Genomic DNA, 9,305 nt, shown 5'->3' with positions numbered 1-9,305 from the left:
ATTCATTCATTTGTTGAGCGTTTTTGTGTTTGCTTTCCGGGTGACAATGGTGATTTTTTAGTTAGATGAGTCTGATAAACACTCCAACAACAACAGTAGCAAATAAAGTTGTTAGCGAAACAAACACACCCAAGGTCGCAGCAAGGCAGCACCACCACGCCCTAGATACGCCTCAAATTCATCAAATGTAACAGGATCCCAGAATTATCGCATTTGGTCTTGCTGAGAGTTCTTGTGCTCAAATTACACTCACCATCATCACTACCAACAAATTGTGACGTCAACGGTGGGGGCCTTGCCTTCAAATGTTTGTGAGAGATGTTCGTTCGTTCTCTTTGTTATATTTGTTGTTTGCTCAGCTGATGTCAATGTCAGCAAAATTGCGGTATTTTGTTGCTGTTCGATGAGTTCGGTGTGTGTTACCTCCCCTTCTGTCATGTTTGAGTTTGTTAGATTTAATATCATCGTTCAGTTTTTGTGTTTTCATTGTTTTTGACTTTGCTTTGCTATTCTTTTCTTAAGCCTACACCGCCTACAATTTTATGATTGTAATCTACTAAGGATCTAAAAACGTCTAATTTCATGAAATTTTTTAATGAAATTCACGCTAGTGTGGAACGGTACTTACGAATTTAAACACAAAGAATAATTTCAGAATACAGAACCACGTGTACAGAGTTTCACCCCCTTCACACCTCTTACCTATAAACTCATTTTCATTTAATGAAAATTTGCATAGTCTGGCATAAGACTTTTATATTTTTCATAATTGGTATTATTAGGTCTGTACGATAACCCAAAAGTTTGTACAAATTTGCAAAAACTTTTACAAAATGCTGTTCGATTACAAACTTGTTCAGTAAAAGAGAATTGGGAAGTCTTGCAAGTAGTTGCAAGAACTTGCAAAAACTTTTTACTTGCAAAGTTATCGAACAGGCATATTGTCAATGTTTTCAACATGATCCAAATAGAAGGTCATCCAATAAGACAAACTGAACCTCCATTTCCTGTCAAAATTGTATGTATGTATGTATGTATATTGTCGTAGTTACCCATAGCAAATTTATCAAAACAAATTTTGGTTATTTCACCGAAATGTTAAAAAATGTTTAAATTCTTTTGAAATATCGCGAATAAAACATTTGTCTACAATTATCTTTGTGTTTTGTGGCGTTTATTGTTGTGCGATATAAAAGAAATCAAAAATAAATAGTAAACTTTTTTAATAACAAAATCAAGGCGAAATAATTGTTATTCGCAGCAACAACAACTTTTGACAACAAATGAAGGTGCAGAGTTGTATTTTTTGGTGAATTTGCCGATTGGATGACCTTTTAAAAATTGATAATATTTTGCTTGTGTTCCTTCGTTAACTAATTAGATCTTAACTTTCATTTGAGTTTTTTTCATATAATTTTCTTTGAAAAATTTCCCTTATTGCGGCATTCCTTATTTATTTCTACATACAGTGAATCACAGTCAAAAGTATCCACTTCACTTTCTTTCATAAAAACTGCGATTTGTAAGAGTTAATTAATGATAGCGATTTCATACTTTTGTATATTGTTACATTAGTGTCTTAACTTAAATATTATAAAATAAAATTAACAAAATTCAGGTAAGTTTAGATAAAAAATAAAAATGGTTAAACAACATCGATTTCTACCTCACAGTGAAAAGTATGCACTCTAAAAGTTTCATGAAACAAAAAGGATTTTTTAGGGTTTCAGCCCTTGGTATGACATCCTTTGTTATCCTTTACAGCTTTTAGCCTTTTTGGCAAAAATTTAACTAAATTTTCGGTGACGATATCTGAATTTTTCCCCATCCTTCCTGCAAGGCATTTTTCAGGGTTCCTATACTTTAGATGTTACGATTTTTATATTTGTCTCCAAAATACTCCATAAATTATCTATAGGATTCAAATCCGGGGATCGGGGAGGTGTTTGAATCACTTTTGGACAGTTACATAGCATCCATTTTGGAAAAATTTGTGATTTGTGCTCGAGCTCATATATTGATAAAATTGGAATGTTGTCTTAAATCCCATTTTTTCAGCTCCTAAATTTCAAAATGTCCTTTCAGAATGTTTAGATAATACCTCTTATCCTTAATTCCTTCGATAAAGACACGATTTCCTACACCGGAAGCACTCCTACAACGCCATACCACAACAGAGTCTCCTCTGTGCTTTACTGTTGAAATTGTGTGTTTGGGGTCCAAGGCGGTATTTGCCCTATGACATACCTTAATTGGTCCATATGACCAAAACAGGTTAAAGTTGTCTTCATTGCTTTCATTGGCAGCCCGTTTTGGTCAGATGGACCAATTAAGGTATTTCATAGGGCAAATACGGCCTTGGTACTCAAACACACAATTTCAACAGTAAAGCACAGAGGAGACTCTGCTGTGGTATGGCGGTGTCTTTATCGAAGGAATTAAGGATAAGATGTATTTTTTAAACATTCTGAAAGGATAATTTTAAATTTAGGCGCTGAAAAAATGGGATTTGGGACAACATTCCAATTTTATCAATATATGAGCCCGAGCACAAATCACATACATATTTTTCCTAAATGGATGCTATGTAACTGTCCAAAAGTGATTCAAACACCTCCCCGATCCCCGGATTTGAATCCTAAAGATAATTTATGGAGTATTTTGGAGACAAATATAAAAAATCGTTACATCTAAAGTACAGGAACCCTGAAATATGCCTTGCAAGAAGAATGGGGAAAAATTCCTATATCATGCCCCGAAAACTTAGTTAAATTTTTGAAAAGGAGGCTAAAAGCTGTAAAGGATAACCAAGCATGACATACCAAGGGCTGAAAGCCTAAAAAATCCTTTTTGTTTCATGAAACTTTTAGAGTGCATACTTTCACTGTGAGGTAGAAATCGATGTTGTTTAACCATTTTTATTTTTTTATCTAAGGGGTCGATTATGGATAGCAACCCATCTCCAGTTGCGTTGCTGACAGCTAATTTCAAAATAGAAAATTCCGTTTCTGCATTGAAATTTATACTTTTTTGCAATTAAATTAATAGCTGAAGGTTCAATACACTGATGTTGAATGAATTTGATAAAAATTTCTGTCGTTTCACTCATTTTATTTGTATGATTTTCTCATCTGGCAACGCAACTACAGTTGAGTTGCAATCCATAATCGACCCCTAAATTTACCAGAATTTCGTTAATTTTATTTTATTATATTAAAGTTAAGACGCTAATGTAAAAATATAAAAAGGAATGAAATCGCTATCATTAACCAATTCTTAGCAATCGCAGTTTTAATGAAAGAAGCTGAAGTGGATACTTTTGACTGTGATTCACTGTATGTAATGTAATTGGAACATTCTAAGTTACCTTTTTTCTTTACTTTAATTCCGCCTCTCTGCTTAAGTCTCTGCCTTTGCCACCCCAAAAGAACGAACGAAAAAATACGAGAAATACGAAAAAAATCATAGAAGGTCACTGAAGTAGTCTTGTGCTTCATAGAAGGTGGTCTTCTCTCTGACAAAATGCAACTAAAGTGGTATTCCGTTCCATAGAAGGCCACTGAAGCAGTCTTCTATCTCATAGAAGGTTGTTGTTGTTGTAACAGTGTTTATTATTTTGTTTGTTTCCAAGTACTACAACTACAGTCATTGTGCCTCATTGTGTACTGTACTTGAAGAATGTTGTTGTAGATAACAGCTCCAAAACAAACCCTAGATAGAACGATAGGAACCATGTCCAACGCCTTCGTTTCTATAGTTCCTTTCGTTAATCTATTATAATAAAAATATTCAAAATATAAAAACAAAGTACATATGTATGTATGAAATAAAAGTTTATTTATTTATTCAATATAATTCATTTAATTCATTATTAATAATAATATTTTTATATATTTAATGATAATATTTGAAATAAAAGTTTATTTATTTATTCAATTTAATTCATTTCATTCAATTCATTTTAATAATAATATTTTATATATTTAATAATAATATTTGAAATAAAAGTTTATTTAGTTATTCAATTTAATTCATTTTATTCAATTCATTTTAATAATAATATTTTTATATTAATAATAATATTTTAATTAAGGATTAAGTAGTCTTTCTTCAGCCTCCTCCGCCATTTCTTCTACCTCCTCCATGTCCAGGTGTATTGCCGCCATTTGCTCATCAAGAACTTCTTGTTTTTGTTGATGCTGTTCTTGTTGCTGCTGTTGGAGCTGTAGTTGATGCCGTTGGAGCTGCAGATCCTGCAGCAATTGATGGTGCAGCTGTTCCTGCTGCTGCTGTTGTTGTTGGACCTGCTGCCACGCCTGCAGCTAGCGGACACCTCCTCCAGGTGTTGTTGCTGCTGCTGCTCCACTAGCCATGTCCTCATCCTCATCGGATGTAAATGTAAGGTCTACGTGTGCGCCATTTTCTAATTTTGGCGCCGTTGCCCCTCCTTCTTGATTTTTTTTTGTACACTCGAAGTCCTCATTTAAGGACGTTTTGCTTTCATGGCCATTCCGGCACGTTTTTATTGTTGTAACAATTTGCACGATCAATCCCTGTAAAAAAAGGAAAACATTATTATTATTATTAAAATGTATTCACAAAATAAATCATACCGTTCTTCGCGGCATTTTTCTTTAAAGAAAATTAAATTTGACAAAAAAACAAATGTTGAGCGTTTGAATAATGATTTTTTTTCATAAAGGGGCCTTTTTTGAATTCAAAGCCTACTACTATAAAAAGTCAAGGCCGGCTTCAGATTGGCTGAAACGCCGACTTTGACATTTGTTTCTGCCATGTTTCCGTTCCCGAACATTTGAAATTGAGTGGATTTTGTAAATGTAAACCAAGCATTAGTGAACAAATGAAACTGTGTACTTGGAATTTCATAAAAATCATTACTTTGTCCCTCACTGTAATTCAACAATTTTTTATTTACATAATGGGAAAGTAAACAAAATTTAAAAGCAAATAACCTTCAGTTGACAGTAATTGGAAAAAATTACTAGGAAATGGTGACTATTGGAAATTTGTCTTATAACCCCTTATTCAGATTGGTAGTAAGTACTATGTACAGTGAATCACAGTCAAAAGAATCCACTTCACTTTCTTTCATTAAAACTCCGATTTCTAAGATTTAATTAATGATAGCGATTTCATTCTTTTTTATATTGTTACATTGGTGTCTTATGCCAAGTTTACACTTGCGCTCTAAAATCCACTGGATTTCACGAAATCCTGAAATACATCCCGGTGTTTACACTTATTTTTTTGTTGATTTCAAACATATCACAATGATCAAGGTAGATGCACATGCGCATTTGATCGAACATGAATTTTCAAAACAAGTTGTTGTGAATTGAATTAGTCATCAAAAATATACGACAATATAAAACGTTACAACTTTATTTCGAAAATTATCGTAAAATTATCTATATATCGTATTAATTGTGTATAGTACTAACAAATGAAAAAATAAAAAATGATTTTATCGTTGAGACATCGTAATAATAAATTTTGATAGATAAAAGTTGTGTTCAGAACTTGCAGCAGTTTTCCCGTTTAGTGCTAAAAATGCGTTCCCGTACTCCGAAATCTACCAAAACTTGCACTTCTCTTTAAACAAAAATAGCGCCGAATAACACCCTATTCTCCTGTTTTCTACCATACAATTTTGGCATAGTAGAAACTAGCAACATGTTCATTATCATCTAAATACGATAGCTGATACGTTGATTTGCTGCAGTTTTTGCAATTTCCGTAATTTTTTCGTTCCCCTATTTTTTAAGAAATTTGTATGGGGAAGCAATTTTTGACAATTCGCTCTTTTTTTTTAACATTACCATTAAAAAAGTACGAGAACACAATGAAAAATAGCATTGTAACAAAGTAATTTAATATTTTTTTTTCACATTGTTTAAAAATTTTGATACTATAATTTTTTGTTGCAGCAATTGACCATCTACCTTGTTTATTGTGATACGTGAAAAGTGATGCAACTTTTGGTATTTTTTCAGGCAAAAACAGGGTTGTATATCATGTGTACTGTGATTTCGATGTTGATTTCGCTGAAATCACGAAATGAGATGATTTCATTTTTGTATGCGAAATCATGATAATTTTTTCTTGATTTCTCGCGAAATCACGAAACGCCCTCGAAATCACGAAAAGACGCCGAATGTAAACCAAACATTAACTTAAATATTATAAAATAAAATTAACAAAATTCTGGTAAATTTAGATAAAAAAATAAAAATGGTTAAACAACATCGATTTCTACCTCACAGTGAAAAGTATGCACTCTAAAAGTTTCATGAAACAAAAAGGATTTTTTAAGGCTTTCAGCCCTTCGTATGACATTCTTGGTTATCCTTTACAGCTTTTAGCCTCTCTGGCAAAAATTTAACTAAGTTTTCGGGGCAAGATATAGGAATTATTCCCCATTCTTCTTGCAAGGCATATTTCAGGGTTCTTGTACTTTAGATGTAACGATTTTTTATATTTGTCTCCAAAATACTCCATAAATTATCTTTAGGATTCAAATCCGGGGATCGGGGAGATGTTTGAATCACTTTTGGACAGTTACACAGCATCCATTTAGAAAAATATGTGATTTGTGCTCGGGCTCATATATTGATAAAATTTGAATGTTGTCCCAAATCCCATTTTTCAGCGCCTAAATTTCAAATTAACCTTTCATAATACATCTAAATAATACATCTAATCCTTAATTCCTTCGATATAGACACGATTTCCTACACCGGAAGCACTCCTACAACGCCATACCACAACAGAGTCTCCTCTGTGCTTTACTGTTGAAATTGTGTGTTTGGGGTCCAAGGCGGTATTTGTCCTATGACAGACCTTAATTGGTCCATATGACCAAAACAGGTTAAAGTTGTCTTCATTGCTTTCATTGGCAGCCTGTTTTGGTCATATGGACCAATATGGGTATGTCATAGGCATAGATGGTCAAAATTACTCTTAAATATTTTTTAAGGGAAAAATAAAACAGCGTTTTTGTTAGAATTATTTTACTTTTTTAATATTTTTAACACACAGACGACATCCAAGCAATTAAAAAAAGTGATTTTATTAAAAATAATATAACGAAACAATCCGTAAATGTTGATTTATGTTGTAACAACGAAAAAGAGAAACAAACCACAGCAACGCTGGCGTGCGAGAAAGCCCATCTATGGTCATAGGGCAAATACCGCCTTGGGCCCTAAACACACAATTCCAACCGTAAAGGCACAGAGGAGACTCTGTTATGGTATGGGGTTGTATGAGTGCTTCCGGATCTTGCACCGAAAATTTAGTTAAATCTTTGCCAACAAGGCTAAAAGCTGTAAAGCATAACCAAGGATGTCATACCAAGTGCTAAACTCCTATGAAATCCTTTGGGTTTCATAAAACTTTTAGAGTGGATACTTTTCACTGTCAGGTAGAAATCGATGTTTTTTAACAATTTTTATTTTTATCTAAATTTACCCGAATTTTGTTAATTCTATTTTATTATATTTAAGTTAAGACCCTAATGTAAAAATATAAAAAAGAATGAAATCGATATCATTAATTAACTCTAAGCAATCGCAGTTTTAATGAAGGAAAATGAAGTGAATACTTTTGACTGTGATTCACTGTATATCAAATATTCATTTTTTTTATTCATATTTTAAGCCTATTTGAAAGCCGGCCGTATAAATGACGCTAATCGTCTATTAAAACATCTAAGCAACTCGGCCATTGAAGAGAAACGTTTCTTGGATGCCAGTTATTTTCATTGGTTGCTTTCGAAACAATATTTGGATATCTATTACGCCAAGGAGTATGTGTAACTTTTTATAGGAAATTATAAGCCAACATTAAAACGAATCTATTTTTTTTTAATTCTAGAGAACAGAATTCCATGGATTTTCATTTAATTTATGAGAGTATCACAAATCGTTTATTGGATGCCGGTGCAGATGGTCGTACACATACTGTAACCAAGTATTCACCTCTGTATGCTGCTGTACATCATGGTCATTATAATATTGCCAAGAAAATGCTGGAAAAATTTCCCGATTTAATACAGGTAAGTGTGGTTTATTGTTTTGTATTACGTACACGATCCATGTACCGATGAGATGCATTATAATATGTATAGAAAATATCACTACATAGCCGAACAAAATCGACTCCTTATACTTTTTGAAATAATGAGGAGGAAGCGGTTTTAGGTGGGTCATAATCTTACCCAGCAAAAATTTGGATCCGGTAGTCATTACGTAACCCTTTAAAAAGTAATGTAAACAAACTTCTTTTCGCATTACAAGTAATCTGAAAAGTAATGGGTTACTTCTTAAAAAATTTACAAGGTAAACCTACTTAATTTACTCCTCACTAAGTAATGACGACAGTGGCACAGTGAGTGTGTGTCCGACTATAAATCCTAGGGTTGTGTGTTCGACGCTCACCGTCTGCACGCGAGTTTTTGTTAATTAAAAAAAAAAACAGTTTGTGGTGCACATGTGCACTGCACATTTAAGTTCTTAAGCAACTCTTAATATTCGTGTGCGTGGCACAGTGTGTAGTGTCTTTGGCTAGAAATCATGGGTTCAACTCGGGCAGACAGCGAAATAAAGTAAACTAAAAATAAGAAGTGTGATGAAATTAAAAACAAATTCTCTACATCAACTGTTCTAAAAAATAAAATTTTTTTCACCTTACTTTTCAACTTCTAGTGACCACAGAATAACTAGTTATTCTAGTGGTCATAAAATAACTACAAACTGAGTGCGGCATGCCCTTGTAGAAATAATGGGCAAGAAAGGAGGTTTGAGAGTAGTTACGGCTGCCAAAAATCCCTTACGAAACCCATGATTTTGGTAGGATTTTTTTTTTGCTGGGTTAATAAAACTCCAGAGAGCTTCTCAATATATTATGTGGAATTAAAATCATGGGCACGGGTGTGTTTTTATTGTTTTTGACTTTGCTTTGCTATTCTTTCCTTAAGCCTACACCGCCTACAATTTTATGATTGTAATATACTAAGGAACTGGATCTAAAAACGCCTAATTTCATGAAATTTTTTAATGAAATTCACGCTAGTGTGGAACGGTACTTGCAAATTTAAACACAAAGAATAATTTCAGATTACAGAACCATGTGTACAGAGTTTCACCCCCTTCACACCTCTTACCTATAAACTCATTTTTATGTAAATGAACATTTTCATAGTCTGGCATAAGACTTTTATATTTTTCATAATTGTCATTATTGTCAATGTTTTCAATACAAGATTTGCCCAAACAGAATTTGCT

The 9,305-nt window shown here is 33.1% G+C and overlaps 1 long non-coding RNA gene across 1 annotated transcript; it reads left to right on the top strand.

The window, feature by feature from the left end:
• The first annotated feature begins 4,924 nt into the window (after nt 1-4,924).
• On the top strand, nt 4,925-9,305 carry LOC141397956 (uncharacterized). Its single transcript, XR_012411575.1, has 3 exons — nt 4,925-5,057; nt 7,681-7,828; nt 7,897-9,305. It is a non-coding gene; the product is annotated as an uncharacterized lncRNA (long non-coding RNA).

Source organism: Musca autumnalis, unplaced genomic scaffold, assembly GCF_047663935.1.
Source record: "Musca autumnalis isolate F117 unplaced genomic scaffold, ASM4766393v1 scaffold_3, whole genome shotgun sequence".
NCBI lineage: Eukaryota > Metazoa > Arthropoda > Insecta > Diptera > Muscidae > Musca > Musca autumnalis.
The sequence above is the reverse complement of the archived record's forward strand: the minus strand, read 5'-3'. Positions and strand labels throughout refer to the sequence as shown.